This window comes from Triturus cristatus, chromosome 3_2, assembly GCF_964204655.1.
Source record: "Triturus cristatus chromosome 3_2, aTriCri1.1, whole genome shotgun sequence".
Taxonomy (NCBI): Eukaryota; Metazoa; Chordata; class Amphibia; order Caudata; family Salamandridae; genus Triturus; species Triturus cristatus.
The window spans coordinates 1,097,688,268-1,097,707,208 of NC_140584.1; positions in this window are offsets into that span (position 1 = coordinate 1,097,688,268).

Below are 18,941 nucleotides of genomic sequence, written 5' to 3' on the forward strand. Positions count from 1 at the left end.
AGGGGTTGTCTGGGGGTTGAAGCTGTCATGGATGTCGGTGATCTTGCGGTGAAAGAAGGTGGCCAGGTAGTCGCACAGGGCTTGCGATGGCGAGATGTCGTTGGCGCTGGAGCTGGGGTTGGAGAGTTCCTTCACGATGTTGAAGAGCTCCTTGCTGTTGTGTGCATTGTTGTTAAGACGGTCTGAGAAGGAGGTCCTTTTGGCGTTCCTGATGAGGTGGTGGTGGTTTTGGATGGCGTCTTTGTGGGCAGCGCGGCTGTCCGGTGTCTTGTTGCTGTGCCATATGTTCTCCAATTTCCGGCAGGTGCGCTTTGAAGCGAGGAGGTCTGGGGTGAACCAGCTGGCTCTTATGCTGGTGTCTCTGTTTGTGGGCATTTTCAGCGGGGCTAAGGTGTTGGTGCAGTCGTTCATCCAGCGTCCGAGGGTGAGTGCACCATCGTCGGGGTTGGTGGGCTTGGTCGGTGGGTTGAGTGCGAGGCTTGTCTGTAGTTGTTCTTCAGTGACTTTGCCCCAGCAGTGGTGGGGGATCTGTAGGGTGCGGTGATGTGTGAGGGGTTTTCGGAAGGAGAAGTGGATGCAGTGGTGGTCTGTCCAGGTGAGTTTGGAGGTGTGGCTGAAGGCGACGTGGGGGCTTGAGGAGAAGATGGCATCAAGCGTGTAACCGGCTCTGTGGGTCGGTATTGTGACGATCTGTTTTAGGCCGAGGTTGGCGAGGTTATCGATCAGGGGGGAGGAGTTGTTGTCGTTGTTGTTCTCCAGATAATAGTTCAGGTCTCCGAGGAGGATGTAGTCTGTGGAGGTCAGCGCATGCATGCTGATGAGGTCGGCGATGGAGTCGCAGAATTGTGGCCGGGGTCCTGGCGGTCTGTAGACGAGGGTGCCTCATAGGGTGGTCTTGGGGTCCTTGTGGAACTGGAAGTGCATGTGTTCGGCGGTGCTGAGAGTGTCATTGGTGTTTGTTGAGACCCTGATGATGTTTTTGTGGATGATGGCGATTCCTCCTCCGGCTCCCATGGCTCTCTGCAGCTGATCTTGAACCCATCGGGGATGGCTATGGCGATGTCCGGAGAGGAGGCGTCGTTCATCCAGGTCTCGGTCAGGAAGGCGACGTCCCGGGATGCGGTGTCGAGTAGGTCCCAGAGCTCGATGGCATGTTTGCGTGCGGAGCGGGTGTTGATCAGGATGCATCTGAGCTGGTTGGGATCCGTCGTTGCGGTTGTCTCGGTGCCTTCGAGGCAGGAGAAGCTGCAGATGCGAAGGGACCGTGGGTGCGCTTCAGGGCGGCCTTGCAGCAGGTGTGGGTTCTTCCTGGATTGAGAGCGACAAGGGTGTTGGCGTCTTAGCGGAGGCGGTCTTCCTGGCTGTTGCGGGGGGCAGGGGTTCTGGCGCTGGGCGCGGTCCAGGCACGGACGGGTGCAGACGGGCTTGCCTTAGGCGCGCCTTTGGCGTGCCTGCGGCACTGCCGCGCAGCAGCCGCCATATATGGGGAGGTGGGGAGGGAGGAGCAGCTGGGAGGCGGGAGGCGAGTGTCGGGTGGAGCGAATGGGCGGGGAGGGGGCAGGGCTGCAGGGAAAGCAGCGGCGGGGACAGGGAAAGGAGACAGGCAAGGGGCACAGACTCAGGAAGGGGGCACAGAAGTCAGCACAAGGGGCACAGAATAAAAAGGGGCACAGACGTCAGCACAAGGGGTAAAGAATAAAAGGGGGCACAGAAGTTGGCAAGGGGTACAGAATCAAAAGGGGGCACAGAAGCAAAGCGGCGAGCGGGAGGCAGGGGGGCACAGAAGAGGAGCGGGCAGACAGTTACAGACACACACAACAGAGGGGATAAGAACCTAACGCTACCACTGGCCACCAGGGATGAGGCGCAGGTGGAAACCTGCGGGTGGTGGAGGGCCTCGACTACAACGGCGGCAGTAGACGACAGCGGGGGTGCAGGCGGAGCTGCAGTGGGGGGGAACGACCTACCAGGGAAGGTCAAGGGTCGCTCTCCTCACCTCGCAGCAGCCGCCATATATGGGGAGGTGGGGAGGGAGGAGCAGCTGGGAGGCGAGTGTCGGGTGGAGCAAATGGGTGCGGAGGGGGCGGGCCGCAGGGGAAGGAGCGGCGGGGCCGGGGGAAAGTAGACAAGCAAGGGGCACGGACTCAGGAAGGGGGCACAGAAGTCAGCACAAGGGGCACATAATAACAGGGGGCACAGAAGTCAGCACAAGGGGTACAGAATAAAAGGGGGCACAGAAGTTGGCAAAGGGTACAGAATCAAAAGGGGGCACAGAAGCTAAGCGGCGAGCGGGGGGCAGGGGGGCACAGAAGAGGAGCAGGCAGACAGTTACAGGCAGAGCGGATACGCACCTAAGGCGACCACTGGCCACCAGGGATGAGGCGCAGGTGGAAGCCTGCGGGTGGTGGAGGGCCTTGACTACAACGGCGGCAGTAGACGACAGCGGGGGTGCAGGCGGAGCTGCAGCGGGGGGGAGTGACCTACCAGGGAACATCAAGGTTCACTCCATCTGAATCACCCCAAAGGTAAACAACATTTACAGGGTTGTATGTGTCCAGGCAAACAGCACTACAACTCCCACAATGCACCCTGTCACACCCCTTCACAGGATATAGAATTCCCCCCACCCAGGAGCAGTTGGAAGTGATTGTAAAGTTCACCCTCACCCAACAGGTAGGTAGCCATCTTCCCAGGGAGGGCTGTTTGGGGGTGGGAGACCTGCACTACAAGTCCCAGCAGGCCCCCTGTCTCACACCTGAGCAGGATAGAGCACTCCCCCACCCAGAAGCAGTTGGAAGCCATTGTATCACTACAAACAAACTAACAGGTAGGTAGCCTTCTTCCCTAGGTGGGCTATTTGTGGGTGGGAGGCATGCACAACAACTCACACCAGGCACACTGACCCACCCCTGAGAAAGATGGAGCACCCCCCTCCCCCACCCAGATGTATTTGCCAGCCATTGAATGGTTAACACTCACATAACAGGTAGGTAGACTACATCCCTGGGAAGGCTGTTTGGGGACGGGAGGCATGCACAACTCCCACCAGGCACCCTGTCACACCCTTGAGCAGGATGGAGCACCCGTTGATAAGGACAAACCGGTGTTTGGTCGGATTGGCTTTGAGGGACAGAGCAGATGTCCATTTCAGATTGGGTTCTAGATATTATCTGAGCCCAGGGATGCCTGTAATCAATGAAGGTTTGACTCAAAGTTGTGTGTTATTAGTGGGCGTGGAAAAGGCCTATGTGATCTTTTCCCACCATGCCACCACAATTCCTGAAAGTGGCCAGAAGGACTCAGGAGCCGCCAGGTGACCAGGTCACAGCATTGTGCCACGAAGCCCACCCTCAATGAGATTGCCCTAAGGCCCACCGCTAGTCTCCTAAAAAAAACTGAGCTTCCATGAACAGAGTGAAAAGGGATTGATTCTATGTATAGGGCACGTGCCATCAGATTATCTACAACTGTATATCCCATGATGCACCAGGGCCATTTCATTTACTGCAACTGTCAGAATCAGGCTTTGGTTTTATACAAGGCCTTTGAGCATTCTTGATAAATCACCAAAATTAACAAACATCCTCAGTGATACTGGCCTTGGCAGCCAGGGTTTATGCAAGTGTGTAACTGTAATACAGAATCCTTGTGGGTCACTAACCTAGTAACCTGGGTACAGCTCTACCTCCTTTGAGACAGTGATAACCTACAGTGCACTGTGCAGAGATGTGCAGGATTTGGATACAGAAAGAGACACCAAGAGGCTCTGTGACAACATCCAGAAGCAGGCTAATGACACATCTGGAAACCTGGAACAGAAGCTGAGTGAGCCGCACACCTTCTGAGCTTGTCGGTGGCAGCCAGAGCTGGAACCAACAGCATGAGGAAACTGGAGGAAATTAGCCACTGGCACAGCACTTGCACTTGGACCAGTCATGAGAATGGGTATGTGCCTTGCGGGGAAGCAGGAACAGATCTGGACCTAGCTGGTCTCCCAGAGAATGGCTGCAAGCCCAGCAGGCACACACACACCCTGACACAATCCAGTGCTGCTGAATCACTCGCAGAAACTCATTAGTAAGAAAAAAATGTATAACGGTGCTGCATAGCAATCCATTGTACTCTGCTTTCTGAGAATTTGACACATGATCTTGGCAGTGGATTTCGTGGATTATTCAAACGTTTCTAATACATATGGGGCTGGTCTGCTGTTCCTTCACTCAGCTCTAGGCAGTGTGATGAGGAACATGTGCTCTTACTCCTATTCCCTGGAGAATGATATGTTAATTCAGGTATGGGTGGCATCACATTTGTGGATTGGGACAGCTACCAAATGGGTGGAAGGATGGATTACAGAGCGCATAAAATAATGAAAAATGGGGGAATGAGTGCATGGTTGACTGAATTCATGGCTGAGTTCATGAATGGAGGAACACTTTAGTGACGCATGGATAGATGATGGATGAATGGGCAACATGAGTGGTTTTTGAGAAACTGGATGAGCCCTGTAAATTGCACACGACAGGCCTCGTGAGAAGGGTGTGAGTTTGTGAGATCATGTCCCTCAATGTGACCTCCATGACACAGTGAGCCATTCACAGTGTAAGGACATTGAGGGCTGTGCAGTGTTGGACACAGTGAGTCTACCCCCAAACATGTGGTGAAATGTAATGTATGTCTTGATCTACAAAAAAATGGACAGTAGATGTGGGCAGATTACACATGGCTTTATGTGCTGGCATCCTGCATGTGTATGAGATGGGCAGGTACTGTGTCCACCCTCACACCTGCATGCATTTGCATTTACGTGTGGTTCTCCCATGCTGATGTACCATGTGAGATGCATTCTTGTCTCTATTAGGCATATCTGTGAATTTGGGATGAGTCAGTATCATGCTAATGTACTAAGCAAAATTGATACATCACACTGTGTCACTGAAGTTTTTCCTCCTCTTGTCTCCCATGCTTGCAGCTCAAAGTACACCAGCATAAGGCCATGTGGAGGGCCATTCCATGCAAGGTGCGGGCTCTGGGTGTCTCAAACCGGTGGTGCACCCACTGCCACAAGAGGTGGGATGACATCTGCCGGCTGAGCAAGAACGTGGCCGAGATGACACTGGGGCTGATCCCTCGGACTGCCAGATTGGCACGGCACAGCATGACACCACTAATGGCACGCACCTTGGCCGTGACCCAGCCTGAGCTGAAGGCACGTTTGAAGGAGCATCAGCAACAAGCTGGGGGTGAGTATTCTTGGAAGAGTGACTTTGGCTGTGAGTGGCTGCATGTGTACACAGCCTGGGCCAGTGCTGGGCTATGTGATGTTGGTAGTGTGATGCAGTGGCTTGTAAGTGGCCTCAGTGCTGGGTGCAGCTGTCAAGCATTTGCCCTACTTGTACTTCCTAATGTGATTTTAGTACTGGGCATTTACATTACATTCTGAGTCGTAGGCTCCAGGTATCGTCTGCATTGGGGTAGTCTGGTAAATCACATAGAAGGGTACGGCAGTGTGCCTAATCTGAGTGCTTGCATATGTTTGTTCTGTTCTGTTGATGCCAGTGAACTGACCCTACATCTCTCTCTCATGCAGCATCTCCCGTGGGCACGGAAGGACAGGGGACAGACACCAGTGGTGAGGCATCAAGCACAACAGCTGCACATGAGCACAGTGACACAGATGTGACCAGCGCCTCGGAGGGGGACAGGAGTCTGCGGGAGGAATCACAGCCAGAGAGGCAAAGCTCAACGTAATCTGACGCCAGAGGTGACGCAGCCATTTTGGCGGGCACAGGGAACGGGGACTCTGCCTCCTCTTCCACCACACAGCGTACGGTGCCCACCCTCCCAGCAACTTCCACTAGTGCTGCCCGTGTTCGCACCAGTAAGAAGGGAAGAGTGTCCTTCACCCCAGGCACCGCTGCCCCTGCCCCTGTTCCCCCTGCTGCCATCAGTGCTGAGTCTGTGGACCTTTTGCGCCAGCTGTGTGTAGGCCAGACAGCTCTCCTCAATGCCTTCATAGACCACAACAAAAAGTTGGCACAGGTGGTTGCTTTCATGGAGGGCATACATACAAACGTGGGTGGGCTACACCGGACTGTCCAGCCTTTATCCTCTGCAGTGATGGCAACCCTTCAACTGGCATGATCTGGGATTCCCGCTCCAGTCCCTTTTTCCACCCCCCTGCCAGTGGCCACATCTGACTTGAGTGACCACGTGCAACAGACCTCAAGGTCAAGATACAGCACACGCATTACACAGCAGCAGCAGCAGCCCAAGCATTCCAGGGCACAGACACGGTCTCCACAGAAAACTAAAGCAACCCCAGAGCGCAGACAAAAGCCCGTCAGGCGACAGCAAGGGCCACAAAGCTAAGAAGCAGGCCTCAGGGTCACATGCCTCAAAGGCATCCCAGCCAAGGTCTCTCCTGTCCCAAAAGCGTCTTGCACAGACAAGCAGACACTTTCCATGCCCACTGAGGAGGTGATGCCTCCTAAGAGTACACATAAGAAGAGCTCCAAGGCAGATTCACCCACACCCTCGACTCCCATCCAAAGCCCAGTAAAACAGGTAAAGGAGGGCACTGTAGGGGGAACACCTGGTAAACAGGGGATGGAGGTGCAAAGGCAAGGCCAGGCCAAGTAAACAGCTGAATCCAGCATGTCCCCAGAGGGTGGGCCACCGTCTGCACCTGATGCAGCTTTGGTGGTGAGTGTGCCTGTTGTGTCCACACCACTTGCCACAAATCCCAAGACAGGGAAGCCATTTAGAATCCCCAAGAAGTGGAAAGGCACCCCTCCACAATCTCCCACTCACACTGTGTCTCACGGCAGAATGACTCCACCTCCATGTGCCACCACACCACCTGGTCCAAGCAGCCCCCGGCATCCCAAGCCACTGATGCCTCGACCTCAGCTGGGCCTCTGTCTACCTGGTCAAGTACTCCAACTGTCCCCGACACACAGCCAGCTCCCAGTCCGACTGATAGGCAAGTCTGAGTGGTTGTCCCCCTCACATACCTGTCTCTCCCACAGCGGTGCCTGTACTGCCCATTGTTACCCCCCTTACTGTGTTGCTGACCATCGCAGGGTACAGTCACACACATTCCCTGTGCAGCTTCTCATGAACTCACTCTGCACATTGGACTGGCCACTGGCCTTGTTGTTCACTGATGTTTGCCCCTTGCCTGTGCAGCTTCTCATGGACTCACTCTGCTCATTGGACTGGCCACTGGCCTTGTTGTTCACTGATGTTTGCCCCTTGCCTGTGCAGCTTCTCATGGACTCACTCTGCGCATTGGACTGGCCACTGGCCTTGTTGTTCGCTGATGTTTGCCCCTTGCCTGTGCAGGATCTCATGTAACTACTCTACACTTTGTGCTGGCCACTAGCCTTGTTGTTCACTGATGTTTGCCCCTTGCCTGTGCGGGATCTCATGGACTCACTCTGCACTTTGTGCTGGCCACTGGCCTTGCTCTTGTCTTATATTAGTGCCTATCTGTGCAATATGTGAATAAAGACAGGTACTCTTCTTGCCAGTGTCCTTACTGATTAAAGTTTTTTCTGTGTGTGTATGGTTTACTGTGCCACATGCTCTGTATGCCACTTCAACATTGCCAATGGCTTGTCTCACTTTTTCTATTTTTTACAGGGGTGACAGGGACTTCAGTTCTTCTGGACTCTGATGCTTGTGTGTGTAATGATGGTGGTTTTAGATGAAATACTGTTGTCATTCTCATTCTTTGTTAATGTTAGCTATATTTTACACATGAGAGGTTTGGAGGCACTGCCAGCACAGAGTGGGATTCTATCCACAGGATTGCAGGCAGGCTAGCCAGTGTCATCATGTATGTGTGATCTTACTTTATGTGTGCCCAGCAGTGTAGGTGTATAGTCATCTTGTGATGGTCAGTCAATCTAGTCACATGGGTTACTTTCAATGTGTGCACTTTGGTGGCCAAGAAGTGTGCAGTGTGCAGGGGATGAATTTGTTGGGAGTGTGGATGTGTGTGTGCCCCTGCAATGTCGACTACACACATGTGGCACCCAGGAGTAGAGTGCCGGTTTGCGTGATTGTTCAGCCCTGTGATTGTGATTGTGTGCACATGTGTATGTTGAATGTTGTGCACTGTGCAGTGTGTTGGTGTGTCCTTGCAGTTCTGGCTGACTCCTACTTGTTGTTTTTGTCAATTATGAGTATGCAGAGTATGTGGCTGGCAAGTCAGTATTGTGTTTTGTTGATCATCCATGTGTCTTGATGCTGTTTGTGGTGACTGTGCATACCTGCTCAGCCACACTGACATTGTGGGTGTGTTTTCCCATGCATTGCAGTCACATGGGGCTTTGTTGCCTCCAGTATGGCATGTGGTGTGCGGTGTCATACCATCCCCTATCTGTGCTTCCGATGCCTACCCATTGTGAGTCTGCACTCATATATTTGTGTATGGTACACTCCTGCCATGTCCACTACTGACGTACACACCACTTCACTTTCATTTCAGCTGTCCCCTTGGGTTGCTGCCTGTGTGTGTGCCTCCCCATCACTTTATTTGTGACACTGTCCTTTGTGGTGCAGATCTTTGTACAGGAGCAATGTACCACTCAGGATATGTTCCCAATTGGTTATATGTGATTGTCTTGTACTGTTTAGCAGTTATGGTTGCTCATATGCAGTTCAACTGTTTGTGCTGCACAGTCCTCTGGTCATGTTGTTTCACTTTGGTGTCCCAGACTTGTGCATCTGTGGGTGTTGGGTTAGGTGTATGTGTGTTTGCTGAGATACTGCTTCCCTTCCTGGCAGTTATGTTGTCAGTGTGCTTTTTGGATTGTTGTTGTGGGTGTTCATGTTGTGTCACTCATATCTGTGTGGAGCTGGTATGTTTGGTGTGCACACACAGCTTGGAAGCTGTGTGCGGTCGTCTTGTTTCCTGGAGAGATGAGTTGGGAGCCGATATATATATATATATAGACACTTGTCTGGACCATTATGGGTGAATAATAAAAAAAGCAACATGGAACTTTGAACCCGTTTTCTTGCATTTTCTGGGATACAACTTTGCTGTGGTCTGTACCTGCTCTGTATTCCCTCCATGGAACTGGAGGGTCAGGACTTTGTTTTCATATATATATCTATATATATCTATATATATCTATATATTCACTGAAAAAACCATAGGTTTCAGGGGCGTTATAGTTAGCTGGACTTTTCACTCGTACAAAACCATAGAAATTCCCCCGTTATAGTTAGTTCAGCTAACTATAACTCACGCGCCCGCAATGCACTGCTGCTGACGTCACATGTTACATCACTCATGACATGGTCAGTGACATCACTCATGACATCACTGATGACATCTCAAATGACATCACTGATGACATCACTGATGACATCATCCAGTGAATGTGTGTTTTTCTGAAAATTACATATGTTTTATATATGTATATCTCAAGGTCGATGGAAGAATAAATGGGTATATAAGTGTCTAAATGGATGATTTGTTTTTGAAAAATTGATTGTATAACTGACTGATTAAGTGTATCTTAGTGAATACATGGCTTAGTGAGTAATGTCTAAATACGTAAATATCTGTATCAGTCTCTCACTTTGTGTATAAGTGGCTGCATGGGTTGGTGAGTAGCTACCAGAGTGTCTATATAGATTATTAGTTGTTTTTTTGAGTATCAGTATGAGTGTCTGATGTCTGTATGGTTCGGTGGGGGGTATTACGTAGTGCATAGGTGCATGAATGAGTGACTCACTGTTTGTATGTGTTGAAGACAGCATGTGTGCAGGACTGTATGGGTGAATGAGTGTGTGCATGGGTGTGTTAGTGAGTGAATGACTGTCTCAATAGTGTCTCTATGAGTAACTACATATGTTTTAAACTAGTATATGTGACTATTGGTGTATATAAGTGAGTATATGTGAGAGTGAGAGATTGAAAGAGTTCCTGTATGAATAAGTATGTGTTTCTATAAGTGATTGTTAAAAAGACTAAGTATTTGTAAGTTTCTGTAGAAGTAAGTGTGGTGGTGTGTGTATAACTGTATATGCAGGTAAACGGATGTTTGATTCTTTATTAGCATGACTGACTATGTGTGTGAGTAACTTTATAGATGAGTGGCGTTGTGTAACAGGGTGTATAGGTGTATGAGTACATATGATGAGTGAGTACATGTATGAGTGACTGTATAGGACTGTTGGTGAATGAGTGGATGTGGATGTGGTTCTTACAATTACTGAATAGGTTGTTGTAACTGGTATTGGTATGTCCATTGTTTTGAAAATTTTAATTTCTATTTTTGAATGTGTGTATCAAAGGTTATATTAGGGGGAGAGGAGGTCTGCCACTCTATCACAAGGATGATGTCATGAGTGATGTCATCAGTGATGTCATGAGTGATGTCACTGACCATGTCATGAGTGATGTAATATGTGACGTCATCAGCAGTGCATTGCGGGCGCGCGAGTTATAGTTAGCTGAACTAACTATAACGGGGAAATTTCTATGGTTTTGTACGAGTGAAAAGTCCAGCTAACTATAACGCCCCTGAAACCTATGGTTTTTTCAGTGAATTTCTAAGGTTTTTTAAATGCTAATTCCTAGCTATAACGTGCCTGAAACCTTTGTTTTTTTCAGTGAATTTCAAAGGTTTTTTAAATGCTAATTTCTAGCTATGCCTACAGAGATAGGACATGTGAAGAAAGAAGGAAAAACGCACAGAAAGAAAAAAAAGAAATGCAGAAAGAAGCAACAGAAGTCCTCAAAGACGAAGAAAAGTGCAGGAAGAAGTATAACGTGCAGAAAGAACAAAGAGAAGAGCAGAAACAAGCCTTGTTGCAAAATCATCCTGTACCCTCAACTTTTTCAGACGGATACTGGTGGTAACTGAGTCTGACTAACCAGTCCTAGAGCCAGTGCTATGTTAAAAGACACTCAGAATACAGTGAAAACACCTACATACACTTGGGCACACTATGTGTTGGGGTCCCCCTGTGATTAGCATGACCTCCTCTGTAAGCCCCTAGTATATAATAGGGCAGGGGATTAAAACTACCTCTTAAAACGCACCACAGGGCGTGTTTGAACACGTCACCTCATGCCCCGTCCCCTCCCTTCCCCACTGTGTAAACACGCCCTGTAGCCGTTTTAAGTTGGGAGATTAAGTCCCCTTGAATCCTGAGGGTCCCTAGGGTCCAACTAGACCACTAGGTACCTCCAGTAAGCGCCACAGAGCTGCATTGCAGAGAGGTGTAAAAAGTGGCACGGCCTGCACCACCTCTCTGCAACGCAGAGCAGTGGTGCTTACTGGAAGCACCTGGTGGGCTAGTTGGACCCCAGGGTCCCTCAGGATTGAAAGGGAATTATTTCCCCAACTTAAAAATGCGCCACAGGGCCTGTGGGCGTTCTGAGTTGAGAGATTAAGTCCCCTTGAATCCTAAGGGTCCCTAGGGTCAAACTAGCCCACTAGGTACCTCCAGTAAGCGCCACAGAGCTGCGTTGCATGGAGGTGTAAAAAGGGCGTGGCCTCAGAACACCTGTCTGCAACGCAGCTCCCTGGCGCATACTGGAGATACCTGTTGGGCTAGTTGGCCCTCAGGGACCCTCAGTATTGAAGGGGAATTAATTCCTCAACTTACAACTGGCCAGGGGGCGCGTTTGCAGAGTGCTGCAAGGAGGGGGCGTGGCCTCCGGCGCGATGCCGGTCTTTTATTTATTTATTTTTAAGAAGGAGGGCTGTGTGGCCCCCTTTCTTTTTCTAATTTATTAGCCCTGGGGACCCCATCCCCCAGGGCCTGCACCCTAATTTTTTTTGTTGAAAAAAATTAATTTGGCCCTCCCAAGGCCTTAATCGGCCCCGGGGACCCCAACCCCCAGGTCATGGCCTTTTTTTAATTTTTTTATTCTTTAGGAGGGGGGCTGTGTTGCCCCCCTCCTCAGGCCACTTATGGCCCCGGGGACCACATCCCCCGGGGCCGGCGTTTGTTTTTTTATTTTTTTTTAAATATATATTTATAGAAACACCTAGGACATGCTGGACAAACCGTATGTACCTATCACCATGACGATTTGCGTAATATTCATTAAAAGGCGACTATGCATACAATGAATCCACGTAGAATGTATTCACACCGCTAGTGAAGCTCTGACATGTCTGACACCCTACCGTGCCTAATCCCGGCGCCCCCGCTGGTGGGTACTCTCCAAGTAGACACCCTTGTCGTTTATTTATACAAACATGGGTAACTATTGACGGGCACATTTAATACACACGCACACCAAGCCATTCAAAGGGGATTCGACAAAAATTCGACCAAACTATGCAAGAAACCCCCTCACGGTTAATAAAACACACATCCACCGCTGGATTTGTAATACTTTTTATTTTACTCTCTGGAAAGGAGACAAACCTCACTTGAGAGTCACAGCGGCAAGATGGCTGCCGAGAGTCCGTAGAGGATAGTCGCCTTTTCCCGCACTCCTCTCTCTCTTCCTAAAATGCTGAGCTACACGGAAAAGCGGAAAAGTCTGTGCCGTAAGGTTTTCATCGCCATTGTCCCGCAGTGAGCTTGACTCATAATTGCTTGCCTTCGAACAATATGGACAGTGTGGACAATCGAAAGCTATGATACAGCGCTTGCAGATGCAGACACAGATACAGCTGGTTGCTCTGAACGCAAGGGCGCGCTTTGTTAAAACTTGCTGGAGATACCGGTCAACAGTGAATTTGATTGTGACTGTGACTATTTATCGGAATACTTGGTTTCGGCGTATACGAAGCAGGGAAATTACCTCCAAAAGTGAGCAGGTGGCAAGGGGGTTAAGGGGACACGGAGTAAAAGAGAAAGACTTTCAGAACGATAGTCTGGTGTATAGCGACCCCAGCGACCCCGGCGCCCCCGCAGATAATCTAAGGGCAAAGACTCGTTTGAAGAATCAGGCACGGAAAGTTTGTGGGGGAAAAAAAATACCCGCGCAGATAGAATCGAGAGTGCCTTGAGAAAAGAAAAAGAAAAGGAAAAGGAAAAAGAACTGAAAAGATCGAAGCCGCTATCAAACAAGAGAGCTATTTTAGAACGAGTAGGTGACCTTGGGACAGGATCGCCTGGCTTCGAAGGCATCAAAGATGCTGTGCTACGACAACCTACCCTGCGGGAAATTCTTTCCGTCTCGGCAGCAGCGGCGGCTTCTCGGGGCTTGCTTCTGGATCAAGAGAAGGCATTTCCACCGCCGCCGCTCCTCAACGATGCTGCGGAAGTAGAAACCGGCGACTGCACTGACCTATGCTTACAGGGGGAGAGGATGAACGGTGAGCTATCGACCGAGCCGGTAGCGCAGCCCTTGGTTCACGCGTCTGGAGGCCAGAGAGAGAGCGAGAACGAGTGTGCGAAACAGAAGCCTACTGGTGATGGGGATGTCGAGAACGCAACAGGAAAGGCTCTGGAGAAGCTGCGTGAGAAAGAAAACGATATGCTTCCAGCCAACAGCTGTATGAGCACCCAGAGCCAGAATCAGGTACAGGGGGGCAGTAAGGATCTGAATTTACACTTGGAACATTCAGAGTGTGATTTACCTCGCAAACCTATCGAGACTGAGGCTGAGACTGGGGTTGTGATTAAATTGGGGGAAAGAGTTGCTGTGCTGGGGGAATTAGGAGATAGCCAGCATTTAACTGAACCTTTAACCGAGCCTGCTCAGATTACTATGGGTGGTAAGCAGGTAGCACAACACCAAGATAAGTTTACAAAGTGTCAAGCTAATGAAGATATTCGGAGCACGAATGACCGCAAAGTACTGGGGGTAACTAACCCAGGCTCACCAACGGATGAATGCTTCTATTCAGTTGATGACGATGATGAGGATCATGTAGGCAAAAATAGGGGGAGGGCCAAGGGTGCCCCCTATACAGGTTTAAACATAGATTCAGCCTCAGGAGTAAGCGAGAAATTGGATAGTTCGGGTAGATCTGACTCATATTCAGATACAGGCTCTTCCTCATCTGCTTCCGCATCCTCATCAGGACTTCACTCTAGGAACTCCGAGATTAATAGCGAAACGTCAGAATTAGAGCTAGACAGAGAAAGGGCAATAGGTGGTAGAAACCATAGATCTCGGTTTTCAAAGAGTGTCAAAAGGAGGTCACATGCAAAAATAAAAGACCCAGTACAGAATTTGTTGAGTCCTTCACAGCGGGAAGTGGTTAAAAAGCTGGACTGGGATTACTCAGCTACATTGCAGGTTTACCAAGAGGGTGCTATATACCCTCAAACTCAGCAGCCTCCCCAGCAATGCCATGTGGACCAACCATCGATCCAGAATTCTAATTTTGACTTGCTAATGGGGACATTAAAACAAATGCAGACCGAAGCAAGAGCAGAAAGTCGAAGAGCTAGGCAGGCTAATAAAAAAATAGAGGGATCTCTGCGGAAGGTTAATAAACTATACGCAGATATGGCTGGCAGAGTTACGGAAGTAGAGGAAAGGACTGGGAAGTTAGAGGATGCTGTTACTAAGCTTCAGGAAGACAAGCATGCACAGGAGAAAACAGCAACAGATGTCCTGTGGAAATTGGAGGAGTTTGAAAACAGGCAATGACGGAACAACATAAGACTTCTTGGTGTGGAGGAAGGCAAAGAAGGCCAGGATGTTCGGGCCTTTGTGATTGATCTATTCAAGGGCGCGTTCCCGGAGATCACAAAATGGAACTGGGAAAATGAGATCCAGCGGGCTCACCGTTTTCCTCAAATACAGAAAAGAGGAGCCACAGATGGCAACTCAAGGGCGATTCTTGTGTATGTTGGCAATTTCCTGGCACGAGAGGAGATTATGAATAAGGCAAAACCAGTGGCCAAGAGATCTTATAAAGATATAAATTTTTTCACTCGCCCAGACTTTTGCCATACCACCGTCGAAGGAAGGTGGCGGATGAGACAGTTAATAACTCCTTTCCAAAATGCAGGATGTGAAGTTTATTTGTTAGTCCCTTGCCGGCTTAAAGTAGTAGCTAACGGGCAAGTCAGGGTGTTTTCCTCTGAGGTGCTCGCTCAGGAATTTCTGCTAGCATTAAAGGAGAGAAGGGGTCAAAAGAGTCAAATAACTACTTTAGATGTAACCCGATGAATCCTTCAATAATAAGATGATTACAAGTAAATTAAGTATACAAGTTTGAGTATAATTTATGTGACTAGCATAAAGAAAAATGATGGGCATAGTGGTAGCATGTGGAATCAAGGTAGGAAAAGGATGGTAGGTGAGGGGGGGGGAGGTAGACATCCTCAGGTTTTAGGTCGCCATACATAGGTCAGGCTTGACCTATTTGCCAGTAAAGGGGGGAGGGTCGCAGGGGGGGGGAGATCAGGGAAGGGTGGGGGTGTAACAAAGGAGGGCAGGGCACGACAAACTAAGAATTGTACAAGTAAAGAAATGCAAACAGTGGAAGAATTAGTATTGCTTGTATTCTCAAGAATGGAGGGAGAACCAAATGAACAGAAATCAGGAAACAGTATCAGATGTATTAGATGTAATATACTGACGCATTGGAGCCGAAATCTCTTTAATTTTAATTTTAATTTTAATTTTAAGTTTCTGTCTTTTTCCTGGGAATATCAATTCTACCTTGACCTACAATGGCTATTAGAGTAGTAACGTGGAATGTCTGTGGTCTGAATGATCGCCAGAAAAGACAAAAGGTTGCCGTGTTATTAAAGCAAATGAATGTTGATTTTATATATCTGCAAGAAACTCACATTATGGCCTCACAGGTATATCTTTTGGATCAATTAGGTTTTCAAGTTCTAGCACACTCAAAACAAGGTTCTAAACATAGAGGGGTGGCAATATTATCAAGGAACAGAAATGTGATTACCAAGAAAAAGCTAGAAGACCGATGGGGTAGGTGGGCATTAATTGAATGTCTTATTGACGGAGAGTGGTGTACCCTTGGGGGAATCTATGGTTCAACGGAGGATGATCCAGAGAGCCTTGAATTCTTAGATGCAGAATTATCTTCCTGGGCACCTCACATCATATTAGGAGGGGACTTTAATATAAACGGGGCAGATGGGCTAGGTGTGGAGACAGGTTCCTTTGGTAGGTATCAGGGAAGGAAGAAAAGAACGCATCGAGCGTTAGGAGAGCTTGTGAGGAACAATATGTTATCAGATGTTTGGGGGAAGTTAAAAAATAGAGATAGTGGATTTACATATTACTCTGCCCCTCATCAGGTTTCTGTAAGATTAGACTATTTTTTTATTTCTAACTCGATGATCTCCTGTGTAAAGATAGAAAGGCTTCCCCGTATACTCAGTGATCATAATCCCTTGATTATGAACTTGAATATGCCCTCACGAGTTAGGAAGGCCAGAATGTGGACATTTGAGCGCGGATAACTGCAGAACCAACAATATATTCAGTATATGACTCAATGGATCTAGGAGTTTTTTTAGCATAATAGAGGCAGCGCAGAGACAGGAATAGTCTGGGATGCCTTCAAGGCACGGGTACGAGGGGAAACTTTAAGTTTTAGTACTTTTAAACGTAAACAGGAGCAATCTAGGGTTAGAGAATTAACTGGGGCTGTCTTGGATGCAGAGCAAGTGCTACAACACTGTGTAATATCAGGGGCTTCCCTGGAACAGGCACTCCTAAAATTAACAAAGGTAAAAATGGATGTTGAAGAGATTATAGCAGAAGAGGCAGCCAAGTTATACGTGACTAACAGAGAAAGGTGCTACGAATTTAGTGAAGCAGCTGGGAGAACATTAGCAATCCGTACAAGGCAAAGGATTGCTTCAGGCGAGGTAAGAGAAATCATAGATTCGGAAGGTAACCTGCGCACGAATCCAGATGAGATTAGAGAGGTATTTAGGAAATTTTATTCCTCGTTATATGATGAGCAAAATGATCAGGACCTGGACGAGATAGGGGTGTACCTGGAGGATATACCAGTGGAGAGATTATCAGAGGAAGAGTCAGAGGGGTTGGAATAGCCATTAGACCTACAAGAGATCAAAAATGCTGTGTTGAATCTCCCGCCAGGTAAAGCGTCAGGTCCTGACCAAATACCAGGTGAATTTTATAAAATATTTTGGGATACTATCTCTCAAGACTTGGCGGCAACGATACAGAAAGCACAATCTGGGGTCTCCATACCAGGGTCATGGGGCGGCGCCGAAATCGTGGTAATTCTGAAAAAAGGAAAGGCTGCCATCAACCCGGCATCATATAGGCCAACACGCTCATGAACTCTGATGCCAAAATCTTTTCTAAAATACGAGCAACAAGATTTGCTCAAATAATAGGACCTCTCGTTAGCTGTAATCAGCATGGGTTTATTCCAGGTAGGGGAACGACCCATCATACCCGTAAAGTTATCACATTATTTGATGCCATGGAGGTCTCAGGAGACCCGATGGCTGTTATGTTATTAGACGCAGAAAAAGCATTCGATCGGGTCTCCTGGAACTACTTGTGGCATATTCTGAAAAGGGTAGGTATAAAAGATGGATATATCAAGGCAATACAAGCATTATATAGAGCTCCAAGTGCTGTAATCCGGATTAATTCAGCTTTAACTAATCCTTTTCAAATTAAGAGAGGTACCAGACAAGGTTGCCCCTGTTCTCCTCTTTTATTCGCAATGTATATCGACCCCTTGATTTGGAGAATAGAGAGCTGTGATAGGATAACCCCGGTGTATACGCCTATAGGTTACTCAAAGTGCTCGCATACGCGGACGATGTAGCAGTGATTACATCTAACCCCACAGAAGCTATAGGGCAGGTTGAAATTGAGGCCATTAGATTTGGACTGGTATCAGGCTATAAATTAAATTCTAATAAAACACAGATAATTAAGAATAAATATGTAGACTGCTCTGATTATCGTTTGGTGCAGGATGGGGTGTATTTTTGAGTAATTATCTCCTCCAATCTAGACACTTTGGTAGAGAAAAATACGACACCTGTTTTTGCTAAAGTGAAAAGTGACTTAGACAGGTTTGAGAATCTCCATCTCTCAATTGTGGGGCGTACCAACATCATTAAGATGTTGATCCTGCCTAAGTTCTTATATCTTTTCAGAGTAATACCATTATTATTTGAATCAAGATGGTTTAAGGAATGTGAAAACATGATTAACAGATTTATCTGGGCAAAGGGAAAGACAAGGAGAGCTCTTAGGTATATGGCATTGCCTCGAGATAGGGGAGGATGGTCACTCCCGGATTAAAAATTATATTACTGGGCAGCGGCCCTACAGAATATGGTGGCTCTGATAGGAGGGGCAGAGACTGAAGGACAGAATGAGTTTGGTACATTGGCAATTTATGGCTTAGTCATGGGGCCAGAAGCCGAAAACTTATTTTTGAAACATACTGATTTTTGTTATTTTAAAAGGACACGGTTCAAGACGATATTAGCGGCTTACAATGTGTGGAAAGCATTTTCAAAAAGTTTTGGTTTGGGGAAATATAATGCATATACTAGAATGAGCGCGAATCCCACCTTACCAGTAGATATCTTCTCAGGTTGGGTCTTTGGAGAATGGGGAAGAAAGGGGATAAGGATGCTGGGGGACATTTTGACTACACAAGGGGTAACGCAATTTTCGGAACTGCAGGCAAAATATGGTATAGAGAATAGACATTTTTTTAAGTTTTTACAAATAAGGAGTTATATTGAAACAAAGCGGGGGGGCCCGACTGGGTTCGGCAGGATTCCAATTATGGATTTAGTACAAGCAGGAACGGATTGCTCGATCAGGAGGTTCTATTTGGAATTGATAAAAGCTAAGCAGGATGATAAGGATAAAATGGCGAAGCAATGGGCAACAAAGTTACAAATAGCAGAAGAGTGTTTGCTTGTTTCACTAGAGCTGGGACAGAGTATTCTATGCTCTGCATCCCTACAGGCACAGCACTATAAAACTATCTACCATCTCTACT